A 24756-nucleotide genomic window follows, 5' to 3' on the forward strand; every position below is an offset into this window, starting at 1 on the left:
ATCATGACTACATAATACCAGGGTATATCTGATCTGTCTCCATAATACCAGGGTATATCTGGTCTGTCTCCTCATGACTACATAATACCAGGGTATATCTGGTCTGTCTCCTCATGACTACATAATACCAGGGTATATCTGGTCTGTCTCCTCATGACTACATAATACCAGGGTATATCTGGTGGTCTGTCTCCTCATGACTACATAATACCAGGGTATATCTGGTCTGTCTCCTCATGACTACATAATACCAGGGTATATCTGGTGGTCTGTCTCCTCATGACTACATAATACCAGGGTATATCTGGTGGTCTGTCTCCTCATGACTACATAATACCAGGGTATATCTGGTGGTCTGTCTCCTCATGACTACATAATACCAGGGTATATCTGGTCTGTCTCCTCATGACTACATAATACCAGGGTATATCTGGTGGTCTGTCTCCTCATGACTACATAATACCAGGGTATATCTGGTGGTCTGTCTCCTCATGACTACATAATACCAGGGTATATCTGGTCTGTCTCCTCATGACTACATAATACCAGGGTATATCTGGTGGTCTGTCTCCTCATGACTACATAATACCAGGGTATATCTGGTCTGTCTCCTCATGACTACATAATACCAGGGTATATCTGGTCTGTCTCCTCATGTCTCCATAATACCAGGGTATATCTGGTCTGCCTCCATAATACCAGGGTATATCTGGTCTGTCTCCATAATACCAGGGTATATCTGGTCTGTCTCCTCATGACTACATAATACCAGGGTATATCTGGTGGTCTGTCTCCTCATGACTACATAATACCAGGGTATATCTGGTGGTCTGTCTCCTCATGACTACATAATACCAGGGTATATCTGGTGGTCTGTCTCCTCATGACTACATAATACCAGGGTATATCTGGTGGTCTGTCTCCTCATGACTACATAATACCAGGGTATATCTGGTGGTCTGTCTCCTCATGACTACATAATACCAGGGTATATCTGGTGGTCTGTCTCCTCATGACTACATAATACCAGGGTATATCTGGTGGTCTGTCTCCTCATGACTACATAATACCAGGGTATATCTGGTCTGTCTCCTCATGACTACATAATACCAGGGTATATCTGGTCTGACTACATAATACCAGGGTATATCTGGTGGTCTGTCTCCTCATGACTACATAATACCAGGGTATATCTGGTCTGTCTACATAATACCAGGGTATATCTGGTCTGTCTACATAATACCAGGGTATATCTGGTGGTCTGTCTCCTCATGACTACATAATACCAGGGTATATCTGGTGGTCTGTCTCCTCATGACTACATAATACCAGGGTATATCTGGTGGTCTGTCTCCTCATGACTACATAATACCAGGGTATATCTGGTGGTCTGTCTCCTCATGACTACATAATACCAGGGTATATCTGGTGGTCTGTCTCCTCATGACTACATAATACCAGGGTATATCTGGTGGTCTGTCTCCTCATGACTACATAATACCAGGGTATATCTGGTGGTCTGTCTCCTCATGACTACATAATACCAGGGTATATCTGGTGGTCTGTCTCCTCATGACTACATAATACCAGGGTATATCTGGTGGTCTGTCTCCTCATGACTACATAATACCAGGGTATATCTGGTCTGTCTCCTCATGACTACATAATACCAGGGTATATCTGGTGGTCTGTCTCCTCATGACTACATAATACCAGGGTATATCTGGTGGTCTGTCTCCTCATGACTACATAATACCAGGGTATATCTGGTCTGTCTCCTCATGACTACATAATACCAGGGTATATCTGGTCTGACTACATAATACCAGGGTATATCTGGTGGTCTGTCTCCTCATGACTACATAATACCAGGGTATATCTGGTCTGTCTCCTCATGACTACATAATACCAGGGTATATCTGGTCTGTCTCCTCATGACTACATAATACCAGGGTATATCTGGTCTGTCTCCTCATGACTACATAATACCAGGGTATATCTGGTGGTCTGTCTCCTCATGACTACATAATACCAGGGTATATCTGGTCTGTCTCCTCATGACTACATAATACCAGGGTATATCTGGTGGTCTGTCTCCTCATGACTACATAATACCAGGGTATATCTGGTGGTCTGTCTCCTCATGACTACATAATACCAGGGTATATCTGGTCTGTCTCCTCATGACTACATAATACCAGGGTATATCTGGTGGTCTGTCTCCTCATGACTACATAATACCAGGGTATATCTGGTGGTCTGTCTCCTCATGACTACATAATACCAGGGTATATCTGGTCTGTCTCCTCATGACTACATAATACCAGGGTATATCTGGTCTGTCTCCTCATGACTACATAATACCAGGGTATATCTGGTCTGTCTCCTCATGACTACATAATACCAGGGTATATCTGATCTGTCTCCATAATACCAGGGTATATCTGGTCTGTCTCCTCATGACTACATAATACCAGGGTATATCTGGTCTGTCTCCTCATGACTACATAATACCAGGGTATATCTGGTCTGTCTCCTCATGACTACATAATACCAGGGTATATCTGGTGGTCTGTCTCCTCATGACTACATAATACCAGGGTATATCTGGTCTGTCTCCTCATGACTACATAATACCAGGGTATATCTGGTGGTCTGTCTCCTCATGACTACATAATACCAGGGTATATCTGGTGGTCTGTCTCCTCATGACTACATAATACCAGGGTATATCTGGTGGTCTGTCTCCTCATGACTACATAATACCAGGGTATATCTGGTGGTCTGTCTCCTCATGACTACATAATACCAGGGTATATCTGGTCTGTCTCCTCATGACTACATAATACCAGGGTATATCTGGTCTGACTACATAATACCAGGGTATATCTGGTGGTCTGTCTCCTCATGACTACATAATACCAGGGTATATCTGGTCTGTCTACATAATACCAGGGTATATCTGGTCTGTCTACATAATACCAGGGTATATCTGGTGGTCTGTCTCCTCATGTCTACATAATACCAGGGTATATCTGGTGGTCTGTCTCCTCATGACTACATAATACCAGGGTATATCTGGTGGTCTGTCTCCTCATGACTACATAATACCAGGGTATATCTGGTGGTCTGTCTCCTCATGACTACATAATACCAGGGTATATCTGGTGGTCTGTCTCCTCATGACTACATAATACCAGGGTATATCTGGTGGTCTGTCTCCTCATGACTACATAATACCAGGGTATATCTGGTGGTCTGTCTCCTCATGACTACATAATACCAGGGTATATCTGGTGGTCTGTCTCCTCATGACTACATAATACCAGGGTATATCTGGTGGTCTGTCTCCTCATGACTACATAATACCAGGGTATATCTGGTCTGTCTCCTCATGACTACATAATACCAGGGTATATCTGGTGGTCTGTCTCCTCATGACTACATAATACCAGGGTATATCTGGTGGTCTGTCTCCTCATGACTACATAATACCAGGGTATATCTGGTCTGTCTCCTCATGACTACATAATACCAGGGTATATCTGGTCTGACTACATAATACCAGGGTATATCTGGTGGTCTGTCTCCTCATGACTACATAATACCAGGGTATATCTGGTCTGTCTCCTCATGACTACATAATACCAGGGTATATCTGGTCTGTCTCCTCATGACTACATAATACCAGGGTATATCTGGTCTGTCTCCTCATGACTACATAATACCAGGGTATATCTGGTGGTCTGTCTCCTCATGACTACATAATACCAGGGTATATCTGGTCTGTCTCCTCATGACTACATAATACCAGGGTATATCTGGTGGTCTGTCTCCTCATGACTACATAATACCAGGGTATATCTGGTGGTCTGTCTCCTCATGACTACATAATACCAGGGTATATCTGGTCTGTCTCCTCATGACTACATAATACCAGGGTATATCTGGTGGTCTGTCTCCTCATGACTACATAATACCAGGGTATATCTGGTGGTCTGTCTCCTCATGACTACATAATACCAGGGTATATCTGGTCTGTCTCCTCATGACTACATAATACCAGGGTATATCTGGTCTGTCTCCTCATGACTACATAATACCAGGGTATATCTGGTCTGTCTCATCATGACTACATAATACCAGGGTATATCTGATCTGTCTCCATAATACCAGGGTATATCTGGTCTGTCTCCTCATGACTACATAATACCAGGGTATATCTGGTCTGTCTCCTCATGACTACATAATACCAGGGTATATCTGGTCTGTCTCCTCATGACTACATAATACCAGGGTATATCTGGTGGTCTGTCTCCTCATGACTACATAATACCAGGGTATATCTGGTCTGTCTCCTCATGACTACATAATACCAGGGTATATCTGGTGGTCTGTCTCCTCATGACTACATAATACCAGGGTATATCTGGTGGTCTGTCTCCTCATGACTACATAATACCAGGGTATATCTGGTGGTCTGTCTCCTCATGACTACATAATACCAGGGTATATCTGGTCTGTCTCCTCATGACTACATAATACCAGGGTATATCTGGTGGTCTGTCTCCTCATGACTACATAATACCAGGGTATATCTGGTGGTCTGTCTCCTCATGACTACATAATACCAGGGTATATCTGGTCTGTCTCCTCATGACTACATAATACCAGGGTATATCTGGTGGTCTGTCTCCTCATGACTACATAATACCAGGGTATATCTGGTCTGTCTCCTCATGACTACATAATACCAGGGTATATCTGGTCTGTCTCCTCATGTCTCCATAATACCAGGGTATATCTGGTCTGCCTCCATAATACCAGGGTATATCTGGTCTGTCTCCATAATACCAGGGTATATCTGGTCTGTCTCCTCATGACTACATAATACCAGGGTATATCTGGTGGTCTGTCTCCTCATGACTACATAATACCAGGGTATATCTGGTGGTCTGTCTCCTCATGACTACATAATACCAGGGTATATCTGGTGGTCTGTCTCCTCATGACTACATAATACCAGGGTATATCTGGTGGTCTGTCTCCTCATGACTACATAATACCAGGGTATATCTGGTGGTCTGTCTCCTCATGACTACATAATACCAGGGTATATCTGGTGGTCTGTCTCCTCATGACTACATAATACCAGGGTATATCTGGTGGTCTGTCTCCTCATGACTACATAATACCAGGGTATATCTGGTCTGTCTCCTCATGACTACATAATACCAGGGTATATCTGGTCTGACTACATAATACCAGGGTATATCTGGTGGTCTGTCTCCTCATGACTACATAATACCAGGGTATATCTGGTCTGTCTACATAATACCAGGGTATATCTGGTCTGTCTACATAATACCAGGGTATATCTGGTGGTCTGTCTCCTCATGACTACATAATACCAGGGTATATCTGGTGGTCTGTCTCCTCATGACTACATAATACCAGGGTATATCTGGTGGTCTGTCTCCTCATGACTACATAATACCAGGGTATATCTGGTGGTCTGTCTCCTCATGACTACATAATACCAGGGTATATCTGGTGGTCTGTCTCCTCATGACTACATAATACCAGGGTATATCTGGTGGTCTGTCTCCTCATGACTACATAATACCAGGGTATATCTGGTGGTCTGTCTCCTCATGACTACATAATACCAGGGTATATCTGGTCTGTCTCCTCATGACTACATAATACCAGGGTATATCTGGTCTGTCTCCTCATGACTACATAATACCAGGGTATATCTGGTCTGTCTCATCATGACTACATAATACCAGGGTATATCTGATCTGTCTCCATAATACCAGGGTATATCTGGTCTGTCTCCTCATGACTACATAATACCAGGGTATATCTGGTCTGTCTCCTCATGACTACATAATACCAGGGTATATCTGGTCTGTCTCCTCATGACTACATAATACCAGGGTATATCTGGTGGTCTGTCTCCTCATGACTACATAATACCAGGGTATATCTGGTCTGTCTCCTCATGACTACATAATACCAGGGTATATCTGGTGGTCTGTCTCCTCATGACTACATAATACCAGGGTATATCTGGTGGTCTGTCTCCTCATGACTACATAATACCAGGGTATATCTGGTGGTCTGTCTCCTCATGACTACATAATACCAGGGTATATCTGGTCTGTCTCCTCATGACTACATAATACCAGGGTATATCTGGTGGTCTGTCTCCTCATGACTACATAATACCAGGGTATATCTGGTGGTCTGTCTCCTCATGACTACATAATACCAGGGTATATCTGGTCTGTCTCCTCATGACTACATAATACCAGGGTATATCTGGTGGTCTGTCTCCTCATGACTACATAATACCAGGGTATATCTGGTCTGTCTCCTCATGACTACATAATACCAGGGTATATCTGGTCTGTCTCCTCATGACTACATAATACCAGGGTATATCTGGTCTGCTCCATAATACCAGGGTATATCTGGTCTGTCTCCATAATACCAGGGTATATCTGGTCTGTCTCCTCATGACTACATAATACCAGGGTATATCTGGTGGTCTGTCTCCTCATGACTACATAATACCAGGGTATATCTGGTGGTCTGTCTCCTCATGACTACATAATACCAGGGTATATCTGGTGGTCTGTCTCCTCATGACTACATAATACCAGGGTATATCTGGTGGTCTGTCTCCTCATGACTACATAATACCAGGGTATATCTGGTGGTCTGTCTCCTCATGACTACATAATACCAGGGTATATCTGGTGGTCTGTCTCCTCATGACTACATAATACCAGGGTATATCTGGTGGTCTGTCTCCTCATGACTACATAATACCAGGGTATATCTGGTCTGTCTCCTCATGACTACATAATACCAGGGTATATCTGGTCTGACTACATAATACCAGGGTATATCTGGTGGTCTGTCTCCTCATGACTACATAATACCAGGGTATATCTGGTCTGTCTACATAATACCAGGGTATATCTGGTCTGTCTACATAATACCAGGGTATATCTGGTGGTCTGTCTCCTCATGTCTACATAATACCAGGGTATATCTGGTGGTCTGTCTCCTCATGACTACATAATACCAGGGTATATCTGGTGGTCTGTCTCCTCATGACTACATAATACCAGGGTATATCTGGTGGTCTGTCTCCTCATGACTACATAATACCAGGGTATATCTGGTGGTCTGTCTCCTCATGACTACATAATACCAGGGTATATCTGGTGGTCTGTCTCCTCATGACTACATAATACCAGGGTATATCTGGTGGTCTGTCTCCTCATGACTACATAATACCAGGGTATATCTGGTCTGTCTCCTCATGACTACATAATACCAGGGTATATCTGGTCTGTCTCCTCATGACTACATAATACCAGGGTATATCTGGTCTGTCTCCTCATGACTACATAATACCAGGGTATATCTGGTCTGTCTCCATAATACCAGGGTATATATCTGGTCTGTCTCCTCATGACTACATAATACCAGGGTATATCTGGTCTGTCTCCTCATGACTACATAATACCAGGGTATATCTGGTCTGTCTCCTCATGACTACATAATACCAGGGTATATCTGGTGGTCTGTCTCCTCATGACTACATAATACCAGGGTATATCTGGTCTGTCTCCTCATGACTACATAATACCAGGGTATATCTGGTGGTCTGTCTCCTCATGACTACATAATACCAGGGTATATCTGGTGGTCTGTCTCCTCATGACTACATAATACCAGGGTATATCTGGTGGTCTGTCTCCTCATGACTACATAATACCAGGGTATATCTGGTCTGTCTCCTCATGACTACATAATACCAGGGTATATCTGGTGGTCTGTCTCCTCATGACTACATAATACCAGGGTATATCTGGTGGTCTGTCTCCTCATGACTACATAATACCAGGGTATATCTGGTCTGTCTCCTCATGACTACATAATACCAGGGTATATCTGGTGGTCTGTCTCCTCATGACTACATAATACCAGGGTATATCTGGTCTGTCTCCTCATGACTACATAATACCAGGGTATATCTGGTCTGTCTCCTCATGTCTACATAATACCAGGGTATATCTGGTCTGCCTACATAATACCAGGGTATATCTGGTCTGTCTCCATAATACCAGGGTATATCTGGTCTGTCTCCTCATGACTACATAATACCAGGGTATATCTGGTGGTCTGTCTCCTCATGACTACATAATACCAGGGTATATCTGGTGGTCTGTCTCCTCATGACTACATAATACCAGGGTATATCTGGTGGTCTGTCTCCTCATGACTACATAATACCAGGGTATATCTGGTGGTCTGTCTCCTCATGACTACATAATACCAGGGTATATCTGGTGGTCTGTCTCCTCATGACTACATAATACCAGGGTATATCTGGTGGTCTGTCTCCTCATGACTACATAATACCAGGGTATATCTGGTGGTCTGTCTCCTCATGACTACATAATACCAGGGTATATCTGGTCTGTCTCCTCATGACTACATAATACCAGGGTATATCTGGTCTGACTACATAATACCAGGGTATATCTGGTGGTCTGTCTCCTCATGACTACATAATACCAGGGTATATCTGGTCTGTCTACATAATACCAGGGTATATCTGGTCTGTCTACATAATACCAGGGTATATCTGGTGGTCTGTCTCCTCATGTCTACATAATACCAGGGTATATCTGGTGGTCTGTCTCCTCATGACTACATAATACCAGGGTATATCTGGTGGTCTGTCTCCTCATGACTACATAATACCAGGGTATATCTGGTGGTCTGTCTCCTCATGACTACATAATACCAGGGTATATCTGGTGGTCTGTCTCCTCATGACTACATAATACCAGGGTATATCTGGTGGTCTGTCTCCTCATGACTACATAATACCAGGGTATATCTGGTGGTCTGTCTCCTCATGACTACATAATACCAGGGTATATCTGGTGGTCTGTCTCCTCATGACTACATAATACCAGGGTATATCTGGTGGTCTGTCTCCTCATGACTACATAATACCAGGGTATATCTGGTCTGTCTCCTCATGACTACATAATACCAGGGTATATCTGGTGGTCTGTCTCCTCATGACTACATAATACCAGGGTATATCTGGTGGTCTGTCTCCTCATGACTACATAATACCAGGGTATATCTGGTCTGTCTCCTCATGACTACATAATACCAGGGTATATCTGGTCTGACTACATAATACCAGGGTATATCTGGTGGTCTGTCTCCTCATGACTACATAATACCAGGGTATATCTGGTCTGTCTACATAATACCAGGGTATATCTGGTCTGTCTCCTCATGACTACATAATACCAGGGTATATCTGGTGGTCTGTCTCCTCATGACTACATAATACCAGGGTATATCTGGTCTGTCTCCTCATGACTACATAATACCAGGGTATATCTGGTCTGTCTCCTCATGACTACATAATACCAGGGTATATCTGGTCTGTCTCCTCATGACTACATAATACCAGGGTATATCTGGTGGTCTGTCTCCTCATGACTACATAATACCAGGGTATATCTGGTGGTCTGTCTCCTCATGACTACATAATACCAGGGTATATCTGGTCTGTCTCCTCATGACTACATAATACCAGGGTATATCTGGTCTGACTACATAATACCAGGGTATATCTGGTGGTCTGTCTCCTCATGACTACATAATACCAGGGTATATCTGGTCTGTCTCCTCATGACTACATAATACCAGGGTATATCTGGTCTGTCTCCTCATGACTACATAATACCAGGGTATATCTGGTCTGTCTACATAATACCAGGGTATATCTGGTCTGTCTACATAATACCAGGGTATATCTGGTGGTCTGTCTCCTCATGTCTCCATAATACCAGGGTATATCTGGTGGTCTGTCTCCTCATGACTACATAATACCAGGGTATATCTGGTGGTCTGTCTCCTCATGACTACATAATACCAGGGTATATCTGGTGGTCTGTCTCCTCATGACTACATAATACCAGGGTATATCTGGTGGTCTGTCTCCTCATGACTACATAATACCAGGGTATATCTGGTGGTCTGTCTCCTCATGACTACATAATACCAGGGTATATCTGGTGGTCTGTCTCCTCATGACTACATAATACCAGGGTATATCTGGTGGTCTGTCTCCTCATGACTACATAATACCAGGGTATATCTGGTGGTCTGTCTCCTCATGACTACATAATACCAGGGTATATCTGGTCTGTCTCCTCATGACTACATAATACCAGGGTATATCTGGTGGTCTGTCTCCTCATGACTACATAATACCAGGGTATATCTGGTGGTCTGTCTCCTCATGACTACATAATACCAGGGTATATCTGGTCTGTCTCCTCATGACTACATAATACCAGGGTATATCTGGTCTGACTACATAATACCAGGGTATATCTGGTGGTCTGTCTCCTCATGACTACATAATACCAGGGTATATCTGGTCTGTCTCCTCATGACTACATAATACCAGGGTATATCTGGTCTGTCTCCTCATGACTACATAATACCAGGGTATATCTGGTCTGTCTCCTCATGACTACATAATACCAGGGTATATCTGGTGGTCTGTCTCCTCATGACTACATAATACCAGGGTATATCTGGTCTGTCTCCTCATGACTACATAATACCAGGGTATATCTGGTGGTCTGTCTCCTCATGACTACATAATACCAGGGTATATCTGGTGGTCTGTCTCCTCATGACTACATAATACCAGGGTATATCTGGTCTGTCTCCTCATGACTACATAATACCAGGGTATATCTGGTGGTCTGTCTCCTCATGACTACATAATACCAGGGTATATCTGGTGGTCTGTCTCCTCATGACTACATAATACCAGGGTATATCTGGTCTGTCTCCTCATGACTACATAATACCAGGGTATATCTGGTCTGTCTCCTCATGACTACATAATACCAGGGTATATCTGGTCTGTCTACATAATACCAGGGTATATCTGGTCTGTCTCCTCATGACTACATAATACCAGGGTATATCTGGTCTGTCTCCTCATGACTACATAATACCAGGGTATATCTGGTCTGTCTCCTCATGACTACATAATACCAGGGTATATCTGGTGGTCTGTCTCCTCATGACTACATAATACCAGGGTATATCTGGTGGTCTGTCTCCTCATGACTACATAATACCAGGGTATATCTGGTGGTCTGTCTCCTCATGACTACATAATACCAGGGTATATCTGGTGGTCTGTCTCCTCATGACTACATAATACCAGGGTATATCTGGTGGTCTGTCTCCTCATGACTACATAATACCAGGGTATATCTGGTCTGTCTCCTCATGACTACATAATACCAGGGTATATCTGGTGGTCTGTCTCCTCATGACTACATAATACCAGGGTATATCTGGTGGTCTGTCTCCTCATGACATAATACCAGGGTATATCTGGTGGTCTGTCTCCTCATGACTACATAATACCAGGGTATATCTGGTCTGTCTCCATAATACCAGGGTATATCTGGTCTGTCTCCTCATGACTACATAATACCAGGGTATATCTGGTGGTCTGTCTCCTCATGACTACATAATACCAGGGTATATCTGGTGGTCTGTCTCCTCATGACTACATAATACCAGGGTATATCTGGTCTGTCTCCTCATGACTACATAATACCAGGGTATATCTGGTGGTCTGTCTCCTCATGACTACATAATACCAGGGTATATCTGTTCTGTCTACATAATACCAGGGTATATCTGGTGGTCTGTCTCCTCATGACTACATAATACCAGGGTATATCTGGTGGTCTGTCTCCTCATGACTACATAATACCAGGGTATATCTGGTGGTCTGTCTCCTCATGACTACATAATACCAGGGTATATCTGGTGGTCTGTCTCCTCATGACTACATAATACCAGGGTATATCTGGTGGTCTGTCTCCTCATGACTACATAATACCAGGGTATATCTGGTGGTCTGTCTCCTCATGACTACATAATACCAGGGTATATCTGGTGGTCTGTCTCCTCATGACTACATAATACCAGGGTATATCTGGTGGTCTGTCTCCTCATGACTACATAATACCAGGGTATATCTGGTGGTCTGTCTCCTCATGACTACATAATACCAGGGTATATCTGGTCTGTCTCCATAATACCAGGGTATATCTGGTCTGTCTCCTCATGACTACATAATACCAGGGTATATCTGGTGGTCTGTCTCCTCATGACTACATAATACCAGGGTATATCTGGTGGTCTGTCTCCTCATGACTACATAATACCAGGGTATATCTGGTGGTCTGTCTCCTCATGACTACATAATACCAGGGTATATCTGGTGGTCTGTCTCCTCATGACTACATAATACCAGGGTATATCTGGTCTGTCTACATAATACCAGGGTATATCTGGTGGTCTGTCTCCTCATGACTACATAATACCAGGGTATATCTGGTGGTCTGTCTCCTCATGACTACATAATACCAGGGTATATCTGGTGGTCTGTCTCCTCATGACTACATAATACCAGGGTATATCTGGTGGTCTGTCTCCTCATGACTACATAATACCAGGGTATATCTGGTGGTCTGTCTCCTCATGACTACATAATACCAGGGTATATCTGGTGGTCTGTCTCCTCATGACTACATAATACCAGGGTATATCTGGTGGTCTGTCTCCTCATGACTACATAATACCAGGGTATATCTGGTGGTCTGTCTCCTCATGACTACATAATACCAGGGTATATCTGGTCTGTCTACATAATACCAGGGTATATCTGGTCTGTCTCCTCATGACTACATAATACCAGGGTATATCTGGTGGTCTGTCTCCTCATGACTACATAATACCAGGGTATATCTGGTGGTCTGTCTCCTCATGACTACATAATACCAGGGTATATCTGGTCTGTCTCCTCATGACTACATAATACCAGGGTATATCTGGTGGTCTGTCTCCTCATGACTACATAATACCAGGGTATATCTGGTGGTCTGTCTCCTCATGACTACATAATACCAGGGTATATCTGGTGGTCTGTCTCCTCATGACTACATAATACCAGGGTATATCTGGTGGTCTGTCTCCTCATGACTACATAATACCAGGGTATATCTGGTGGTCTGTCTCCTCATGACTACATAATACCAGGGTATATCTGGTCTGTCTCCTCATGACTACATAATACCAGGGTATATCTGGTCTGACTACATAATACCAGGGTATATCTGGTGGTCTGTCTCCTCATGACTACATAATACCAGGGTATATCTGGTCTGTCTACATAATACCAGGGTATATCTGGTCTGTCTCCTCATGACTACATAATACCAGGGTATATCTGGTGGTCTGTCTCCTCATGACTACATAATACCAGGGTATATCTGGTCTGTCTCCTCATGACTACATAATACCAGGGTATATCTGGTCTGTCTCCTCATGACTACATAATACCAGGGTATATCTGGTCTGTCTCCTCATGACTACATAATACCAGGGTATATCTGGTCTGTCTCCATAATACCAGGGTATATCTGGTCTGTCTCCTCATGACTACATAATACCAGGGTATATCTGGTGGTCTGTCTCCTCATGACTACATAATACCAGGGTATATCTGGTGGTCTGTCTCCTCATGACTACATAATACCAGGGTATATCTGGTCTGTCTCCATAATACCAGGGTATATCTGGTCTGTCTCCTCATGACTACATAATACCAGGGTATATCTGGTGGTCTGTCTCCTCATGACTACATAATACCAGGGTATATCTGGTGGTCTGTCTCCTCATGACTACATAATACCAGGGTATATCTGGTGGTCTGTCTCCTCATGACTACATAATACCAGGGTATATCTGGTGGTCTGTCTCCTCATGACTACATAATACCAGGGTATATCTGGTGGTCTGTCTCCTCATGACTACATAATACCAGGGTATATCTGGTCTGTCTCCATAATACCAGGGTATATCTGGTCTGTCTCCTCATGACTACATAATACCAGGGTATATCTGGTGGTCTGTCTCCTCATGACTACATAATACCAGGGTATATCTGGTGGTCTGTCTCCTCATGACTACATAATACCAGGGTATATCTGGTGGTCTGTCTCCTCATGACTACATAATACCAGGGTATATCTGGTGGTCTGTCTCCTCATGACTACATAATACCAGGGTATATCTGTTCTGTCTACATAATACTAGGGTATATCTGGTGGTCTGTCTCCTCATGACTACATAATACCAGGGTATATCTGGTGGTCTGTCTCCTCATGACTACATAATACCAGGGTATATCTGGTGGTCTGTCTCCTCATGACTACATAATACCAGGGTATATCTGGTGGTCTGTCTCCTCATGACTACATAATACCAGGGTATATCTGGTGGTCTGTCTCCTCATGACTACATAATACCAGGGTATATCTGGTGGTCTGTCTCCTCATGACTACATAATACCAGGGTATATCTGGTGGTCTGTCTCCTCATGACTACATAATACCAGGGTATATCTGGTGGTCTGTCTCCTCATGACTACATAATACCAGGGTATATCTGGTTTGTCTACATAATACCAGGGTATATCTGGTGGTCTGTCTCCTCATGACTACATAATACCAGGGTATATCTGGTCTGTCTCCTCATGACTACATAATACCAGGGTATATCTGGTGGTCTGTCTCCTCATGACTACATAATACCAGGGTATATCTGGTCTGTCTCCTCATGACTACATAATACCAGGGTATATCTGGTGGTCTGTCTCCTCATGACTACATAATACCAGGGTATATCTGGTGGTCTGTCTCCTCATGACTACATAATACCAGGGTATATCTGGTGGTCTGTCTCCTCATGACTACATAATACCAGGGTATATCTGGTGGTCTGTCTCCTCATGACTACATAATACCAGGGTATATCTGGTCTGTCTCCTCATGACTACATAATACCAGGGTATATCTGGTCTGTCTCCTCATGACTACATAATACCAGGGTATATCTGGTCTGTCTCCTCATGACTACATAATACCAGGGTATATCTGGTGGTCTGTCTCCTCATGACTACATAATACCAGGGTATATCTGGTGGTCTGTCTCCTCATGACTACATAATACCAGGGTATATCTGGTCTGTCTCCTCATGACTACATAATACCAGGGTATATCTGGTGGTCTGTCTCCTCATGACTACATAATACCAGGGTATATCTGGTGGTCTGTCTCCTCATGACTACATAATACCAGGGTATATCTGGTCTGTCTCCTCATGACTACATAATACCAGGGTATATCTGGTGGTCTGTCTCCTCATGACTACATAATACCAGGGTATATCTGGTGGTCTGTCTCCTCATGACTACATAATACCAGGGTATATCTGGTCTGTCTCCTCATGACTACATAATACCAGGGTATATCTGGTCTGACTACATAATACCAGGGTATATCTGGTGGTCTGTCTCCTCATGACTACATAATACCAGGGTATATCTGGTCTGTCTACATAATACCAGGGTATATCTGGTCTGTCTCCTCATGACTACATAATACCAGGGTATATCTGGTGGTCTGTCTCCTCATGACTACATAATACCAGGGTATATCTGGTCTGTCTCCTCATGACTACATAATACCAGGGTATATCTGGTCTGTCTCCTCATGACTACATAATACCAGGGTATATCTGGTCTGTCTCCTCATGACTACATAATACCAGGGTATATCTGGTGGTCTGTCTCCTCATGACTACATAATACCAGGGTATATCTGGTGGTCTGTCTCCTCATGACTACATAATACCAGGGTATATCTGGTCTGTCTCCTCATGACTACATAATACCAGGGTATATCTGGTGGTCTGTCTCCTCATGACTACATAATACCAGGGTATATCTGGTGGTCTGTCTCCTCATGACTACATAATACCAGGGTATATCTGGTCTGTCTCCATAATACCAGGGTATATCTGGTCTGTCTCCTCATGACTACATAATACCAGGGTATATCTGGTGGTCTGTCTCCTCATGACTACATAATACCAGGGTATATCTGGTGGTCTGTCTCCTCATGACTACATAATACCAGGGTATATCTGGTGGTCTGTCTCCTCATGACTACATAATACCAGGGTATATCTGGTGGTCTGTCTCCTCATGACTACATAATACCAGGGTATATCTGTTCTGTCTACATAATACTAGGGTATATCTGGTGGTCTGTCTCCTCATGACTACATAATACCAGGGTATATCTGGTGGTCTGTCTCCTCATGACTACATAATACCAGGGTATATCTGGTGGTCTGTCTCCTCATGACTACATAATACCAGGGTATATCTGGTGGTCTGTCTCCTCATGACTACATAATACCAGGGTATATCTGGTGGTCTGTCTCCTCATGACTACATAATACCAGGGTATATCTGGTCTGTCTCCATAATACCAGGGTATATCTGGTCTGTCTCCTCATGACTACATAATACCAGGGTATATCTGGTGGTCTGTCTCCTCATGACTACATAATACCAGGGTATATCTGGTGGTCTGTCTCCTCATGACTACATAATACCAGGGTATATCTGGTGGTCTGTCTCCTCATGACTACATAATACCAGGGTATATCTGGTGGTCTGTCTCCTCATGACTACATAATACCAGGGTATATCTGGTGGTCTGTCTCCTCATGACTACATAATACCAGGGTATATCTGGTGGTCTGTCTCCTCATGACTACATAATACCAGGGTATATCTGGTGGTCTGTCTCCTCATGACTACATAATACCAGGGTATATCTGGTCTGTCTCCATAATACCAGGGTATATCTGGTCTGTCTCCTCATGACTACATAATACCAGGGTATATCTGGTGGTCTGTCTCCTCATGACTACATAATACCAGGGTATATCTGGTGGTCTGTCTCCTCATGACTACATAATACCAGGGTATATCTGGTGGTCTGTCTCCTCATGACTACATAATACCAGGGTATATCTGGTGGTCTGTCTCCTCATGACTACATAATACCAGGGTATATCTGTTCTGTCTACATAATACCAGGGTATATCTGGTGGTCTGTCTCCTCATGACTACATAATACCAGGGTATATCTGGTGGTCTGTCTCCTCATGACTACATAATACCAGGGTATATCTGGTGGTCTGTCTCCTCATGACTACATAATACCAGGGTATATCTGGTGGTCTGTCTCCTCATGACTACATAATACCAGGGTATATCTGGTGGTCTGTCTCCTCATGACTACATAATACCAGGGTATATCTGGTGGTCTGTCTCCTCATGACTACATAATACCAGGGTATATCTGGTGGTCTGTCTCCTCATGACTACATAATACCAGGGTATATCTGGTGGTCTGTCTCCTCATGACTACATAATACCAGGGTATATCTGGTCTGTCTACATAATACCAGGGTATATCTGGTCTGTCTCCTCATGACTACATAATACCAGGGTATATCTGGTGGTCTGTCTCCTCATGACTACATAATACCAGGGTATATCTGGTGGTCTGTCTCCTCATGACTACATAATACCAGGGTATATCTGGTCTGTCTCCTCATGACTACATAATACCAGGGTATATCTGGTGGTCTGTCTCCTCATGACTACATAATACCAGGGTATATCTGGTGGTCTGTCTCCTCATGACTACATAATACCAGGGTATATCTGGTGGTCTGTCTCCTCATGACTACATAATACCAGGGTATATCTGGTGGTCTGTCTCCTCATGACTACATAATACCAGGGTATATCTGGTGGTCTGTCTCCTCATGACTACATAATACCAGGGTATATCTGGTCTGTCTCCTCATGACTACATAATACCAGGGTATATCTGGTCTGACTACATAATACCAGGGTATATCTGGTGGTCTGTCTCCTCATGACTACATAATACCAGGGTATATCTGGTGGTCTGTCTCCTCATGACTACATAATACCAGGGTATATCTGGTCTGTCTCCTCATGACTACATAATACCAGGGTATATCTGGTCTGTCTCCTCATGACTACATAATACCAGGGTATATCTGGTCTGTCTCATCATGACTACATAATACCAGGGTATATCTGGTCTGTCTCCATAATACCAGGGTATATCTGGTCTGTCTCCTCATGACTACATAATACCAGGGTATATCTGGTGGTCTGTCTCCTCATGACTACATAATACCAGGGTATATCTGGTGGTCTGTCTCCTCATGACTACATAATACCAGGGTATATCTGGTCTGTCTCCATAATACCAGGGTATATCTGGTCTGTCTCCTCATGACTACATAATACCAGGGTATATCTGGTGGTCTGTCTCCTCATGACTACATAATACCAGGGTATATCTGGTGGTCTGTCTCCTCATGACTACATAATACCAGGGTATATCTGGTGGTCTGTCTCCTCATGACTACATAATACCAGGGTATATCTGGTGGTCTGTCTCCTCATGACTACATAATACCAGGGTATATCTGGTGGTCTGTCTCCTCATGACTACATAATACCAGGGTATATCTGGTCTGTCTCCATAATACCAGGGTATATCTGGTCTGTCTCCTCATGACTACATAATACCAGGGTATATCTGGTGGTCTGTCTCCTCATGACTACATAATACCAGGGTATATCTGGTGGTCTGTCTCCTCATGACTACATAATACCAGGGTATATCTGGTGGTCTGTCTCCTCATGACTACATAATACCAGGGTATATCTGGTGGTCTGTCTCCTCATGACTACATAATACCAGGGTATATCTGGTCTGTCTCCATAATACCAGGGTATATCTGGTCTGTCTCCTCATGACTACATAATACCAGGGTATATCTGGTGGTCTGTCTCCTCATGACTACATAATACCAGGGTATATCTGGTGGTCTGTCTCCTCATGACTACATAATACCAGGGTATATCTGGTGGTCTGTCTCCTCATGACTACATAATACCAGGGTATATCTGGTGGTCTGTCTCCTCATGACTACATAATACCAGGGTATATCTGTTCTGTCTACATAATACCAGGGTATATCTGGTGGTCTGTCTCCTCATGACTACATAATACCAGGGTATATCTGGTGGTCTGTCTCCTCATGACTACATAATACCAGGGTATATCTGGTGGTCTGTCTCCTCATGACTACATAATACCAGGGTATATCTGGTGGTCTGTCTCCTCATGACTACATAATACCAGGGTATATCTGGTGGTCTGTCTCCTCATGACTACATAATACCAGGGTATATCTGGTGGTCTGTCTCCTCATGACTACATAATACCAGGGTATATCTGGTGGTCTGTCTCCTCATGACTACATAATACCAGGGTATATCTGGTGGTCTGTCTCCTCATGACTACATAATACCAGGGTATATCTGGTCTGTCTCCTCATGACTACATAATACCAGGGTATATCTGGTGGTCTGTCTCCTCATGACTACATAATACCAGGGTATATCTGGTTTGTCTACATAATACCAGGGTATATCTGGTGGTCTGTCTCCTCATGACTACATAATACCAGGGTATATCTGGTCTGTCTCCTCATGACTACATAATACCAGGGTATATCTGGTGGTCTGTCTCCTCATGACTACATAATACCAGGGTATATCTGGTCTGTCTCCTCATGACTACATAATACCAGGGTATATCTGGTGGTCTGTCTCCTCATGACTACATAATACCAGGGTATATCTGGTGGTCTGTCTCCTCATGACTACATAATACCAGGGTATATCTGGTGGTCTGTCTCCTCATGACTACATAATACCAGGGTATATCTGGTGGTCTGTCTCCTCATGACTACATAATACCAGGGTATATCTGGTCTGTCTCCTCATGACTACATAATACCAGGGTATATCTGGTCTGTCTCCTCATGACTACATAATACCAGGGTATATCTGGTCTGTCTCCTCATGACTACATAATACCAGGGTATATCTGGTGGTCTGTCTCCTCATGACTACATAATACCAGGGTATATCTGGTGGTCTGTCTCCTCATGACTACATAATACCAGGGTATATCTGGTCTGTCTCCTCATGACTACATAATACCAGGGTATATCTGGTGGTCTGTCTCCTCATGACTACATAATACCAGGGTATATCTGGTGGTCTGTCTCCTCATGACTACATAATACCAGGGTATATCTGGTCTGTCTCCTCATGACTACATAATACCAGGGTATATCTGGTGGTCTGTCTCCTCATGACTACATAATACCAGGGTATATCTGGTGGTCTGTCTCCTCATGACTACATAATACCAGGGTATATCTGGTCTGTCTCCTCATGACTACATAATACCAGGGTATATCAGTCTGACTACATAATACCAGGGTATATCTGGTGGTCTGTCTCCTCATGACTACATAATACCAGGGTATATCTGGTCTGTCTACATAATACCAGGGTATATCTGGTCTGTCTCCTCATGACTACATAATACCAGGGTATATCTGGTGGTCTGTCTCCTCATGACTACATAATACCAGGGTATATCTGGTGGTCTGTCTCCTCATGACTACATAATACCAGGGTATATCTGGTGGTCTGTCTCCTCATGACTACATAATACCAGGGTATATCTGGTGGTCTGTCTCCTCATGACTACATAATACCAGGGTATATCTGGTCTGTCTCCTCATGACTACATAATACCAGGGTATATCTGGTCTGTCTCCTCATGACTACATAATACCAGGGTATATCTGGTCTGTCTCCTCATGACTACATAATACCAGGGTATATCTGGTGGTCTGTCTCCTCATGACTACATAATACCAGGGTATATCTGGTGGTCTGTCTCCTCATGACTACATAATACCAGGGTATATCTGGTCTGTCTCCTCATGACTACATAATACCAGGGTATATCTGGTGGTCTGTCTCCTCATGACTACATAATACCAGGGTATATCTGGTGGTCTGTCTCCTCATGACTACATAATACCAGGGTATATCTGGTCTGTCTCCATAATACCAGGGTATATCTGGTCTGTCTCCTCATGACTACATAATACCAGGGTATATCTGGTGGTCTGTCTCCTCATGACTACATAATACCAGGGTATATCTGGTGGTCTGTCTCCTCATGACTACATAATACCAGGGTATATCTGGTGGTCTGTCTCCTCATGACTACATAATACCAGGGTATATCTGGTGGTCTGTCTCCTCATGACTACATAATACCAGGGTATATCTGTTCTGTCTACATAATACCAGGGTATATCTGGTGGTCTGTCTCCTCATGACTACATAATACCAGGGTATATCTGGTGGTCTGTCTCCTCATGACTACATAATACCAGGGTATATCTGGTGGTCTGTCTCCTCATGACTACATAATACCAGGGTATATCTGGTGGTCTGTCTCCTCATGACTACATAATACCAGGGTATATCTGGTGGTCTGTCTCCTCATGACTACATAATACCAGGGTATATCTGGTGGTCTGTCTCCTCATGACTACATAATACCAGGGTATATCTGGTGGTCTGTCTCCTCATGACTACATAATACCAGGGTATATCTGGTGGTCTGTCTCCTCATGACTACATAATACCAGGGTATATCTGGTCTGTCTACATAATACCAGGGTATATCTGGTCTGTCTCCTCATGACTACATAATACCAGGGTATATCTGGTGGTCTGTCTCCTCATGACTACATAATACCAGGGTATATCTGGTGGTCTGTCTCCTCATGACTACATAATACCAGGGTATATCTGGTCTGTCTCCTCATGACTACATAATACCAGGGTATATCTGGTGGTCTGTCTCCTCATGACTACATAATACCAGGGTATATCTGGTGGTCTGTCTCCTCATGACTACATAATACCAGGGTATATCTGGTGGTCTGTCTCCTCATGACTACATAATACCAGGGTATATCTGGTGGTCTGTCTCCTCATGACTACATAATACCAGGGTATATCTGGTGGTCTGTCTCCTCATGACTACATAATACCAGGGTATATCTGGTCTGTCTCCTCATGACTACATAATACCAGGGTATATCTGGTCTGACTACATAATACCAGGGTATATCTGGTGGTCTGTCTCCTCATGACTACATAATACCAGGGTATATCTGGTCTGTCTACATAATACCAGGGTATATCTGGTCTGTCTCCTCATGACTACATAATACCAGGGTATATCTGGTGGTCTGTCTCCTCATGACTACATAATACCAGGGTATATCTGGTCTGTCTCCTCATGACTACATAATACCAGGGTATATCTGGTCTGTCTCCTCATGACTACATAATACCAGGGTATATCTGGTCTGTCTCCTCATGACTACATAATACCAGGGTATATCTGGTCTGTCTCCATAATACCAGGGTATATCTGGTCTGTCTCCTCATGACTACATAATACCAGGGTATATCTGGTGGTCTGTCTCCTCATGACTACATAATACCAGGGTATATCTGGTGGTCTGTCTCCTCATGACTACATAATACCAGGGTATATCTGGTCTGTCTCCATAATACCAGGGTATATCTGGTCTGTCTCCTCATGACTACATAATACCAGGGTATATCTGGTGGTCTGTCTCCTCATGACTACATAATACCAGGGTATATCTGGTGGTCTGTCTCCTCATGACTACATAATACCAGGGTATATCTGGTGGTCTGTCTCCTCATGACTACATAATACCAGGGTATATCTGGTGGTCTGTCTCCTCATGACTACATAATACCAGGGTATATCTGTTCTGTCTACATAATACCAGGGTATATCTGGTGGTCTGTCTCCTCATGACTACATAATACCAGGGTATATCTGGTGGTCTGTCTCCTCATGACTACATAATACCAGGGTATATCTGGTGGTCTGTCTCCTCATGACTACATAATACCAGGGTATATCTGGTGGTCTGTCTCCTCATGACTACATAATACCAGGGTATATCTGGTGGTCTGTCTCCTCATGACTACATAATACCAGGGTATATCTGGTGGTCTGTCTCCTCATGACTACATAATACCAGGGTATATCTGGTGGTCTGTCTCCTCATGACTACATAATACCAGGGTATATCTGGTGGTCTGTCTCCTCATGACTACATAATACCAGGGTATATCTGGTCTGTCTACATAATACCAGGGTATATCTGGTCTGTCTCCTCATGACTACATAATACCAGGGTATATCTGGTGGTCTGTCTCCTCATGACTACATAATACCAGGGTATATCTGGTGGTCTGTCTCCTCATGACTACATAATACCAGGGTATATCTGGTCTGTCTCCTCATGACTACATAATACCAGGGTATATCTGGTGGTCTGTCTCCTCATGACTACATAATACCAGGGTATATCTGGTGGTCTGTCTCCTCATGACTACATAATACCAGGGTATATCTGGTGGTCTGTCTCCTCATGACTACATAATACCAGGGTATATCTGGTCTGTCTCCTCATGACTACATAATACCAGGGTATATCTGGTCTGACTACATAATACCAGGGTATATCTGGTGGTCTGTCTCCTCATGACTACATAATACCAGGGTATATCTGGTCTGTCTACATAATACCAGGGTATATCTGGTCTGTCTCCTCATGACTACATAATACCAGGGTATATCTGGTGGTCTGTCTCCTCATGACTACATAATACCAGGGTATATCTGGTCTGTCTCCTCATGACTACATAATACCAGGGTATATCTGGTCTGTCTCCTCATGACTACATAATACCAGGGTATATCTGGTCTGTCTCCTCATGACTACATAATACCAGGGTATATCTGGTCTGTCTCCATAATACCAGGGTATATCTGGTCTGTCTCCTCATGACTACATAATACCAGGGTATATCTGGTGGTCTGTCTCCTCATGACTACATAATACCAGGGTATATCTGGTGGTCTGTCTCCTCATGACTACATAATACCAGGGTATATCTGGTCTGTCTCCATAATACCAGGGTATATCTGGTCTGTCTCCTCATGACTACATAATACCAGGGTATATCTGGTGGTCTGTCTCCTCATGACTACATAATACCAGGGTATATCTGGTGGTCTGTCTCCTCATGACTACATAATACCAGGGTATATCTGGTGGTCTGTCTCCTCATGACTACATAATACCAGGGTATATCTGGTGGTCTGTCTCCTCATGACTACATAATACCAGGGTATATCTGTTCTGTCTACATAATACCAGGGTATATCTGGTGGTCTGTCTCCTCATGACTACATAATACCAGGGTATATCTGGTGGTCTGTCTCCTCATGACTACATAATACCAGGGTATATCTGGTGGTCTGTCTCCTCATGACTACATAATACCAGGGTATATCTGGTGGTCTGTCTCCTCATGACTACATAATACCAGGGTATATCTGGTGGTCTGTCTCCTCATGACTACATAATACCAGGGTATATCTGGTGGTCTGTCTCCTCATGACTACATAATACCAGGGTATATCTGGTGGTCTGTCTCCTCATGACTACATAATACCAGGGTATATCTGGTGGTCTGTCTCCTCATGAATACATAATACCAGGGTATATCTGGTGTCTGTCTCCTCATGACTACATAATACCAGGGTATATCTGGTGGTCTGTCTCCTCATGACTACATAATACCAGGGTATATCTGGTGGTCTGTCTCCTCATGACTACATAATACCAGG

At 43.4% G+C, this 24756-nt stretch overlaps 1 protein-coding gene across 4 annotated transcripts in view; it reads left to right on the forward strand.

Annotated features, from left to right (window-relative positions):
- The window catches only part of LOC109880848 (IQ motif and SEC7 domain-containing protein 1-like), a 252028-nt gene that overhangs the window by 214208 nt on the left and 13064 nt on the right, over positions 1-24756 (forward strand). The window lies entirely within an intron of this gene.

Source organism: Oncorhynchus kisutch, linkage group LG24 (assembly GCF_002021735.2).
Source record: "Oncorhynchus kisutch isolate 150728-3 linkage group LG24, Okis_V2, whole genome shotgun sequence".
NCBI classification, from domain to species: Eukaryota; Metazoa; Chordata; class Actinopteri; order Salmoniformes; family Salmonidae; genus Oncorhynchus; species Oncorhynchus kisutch.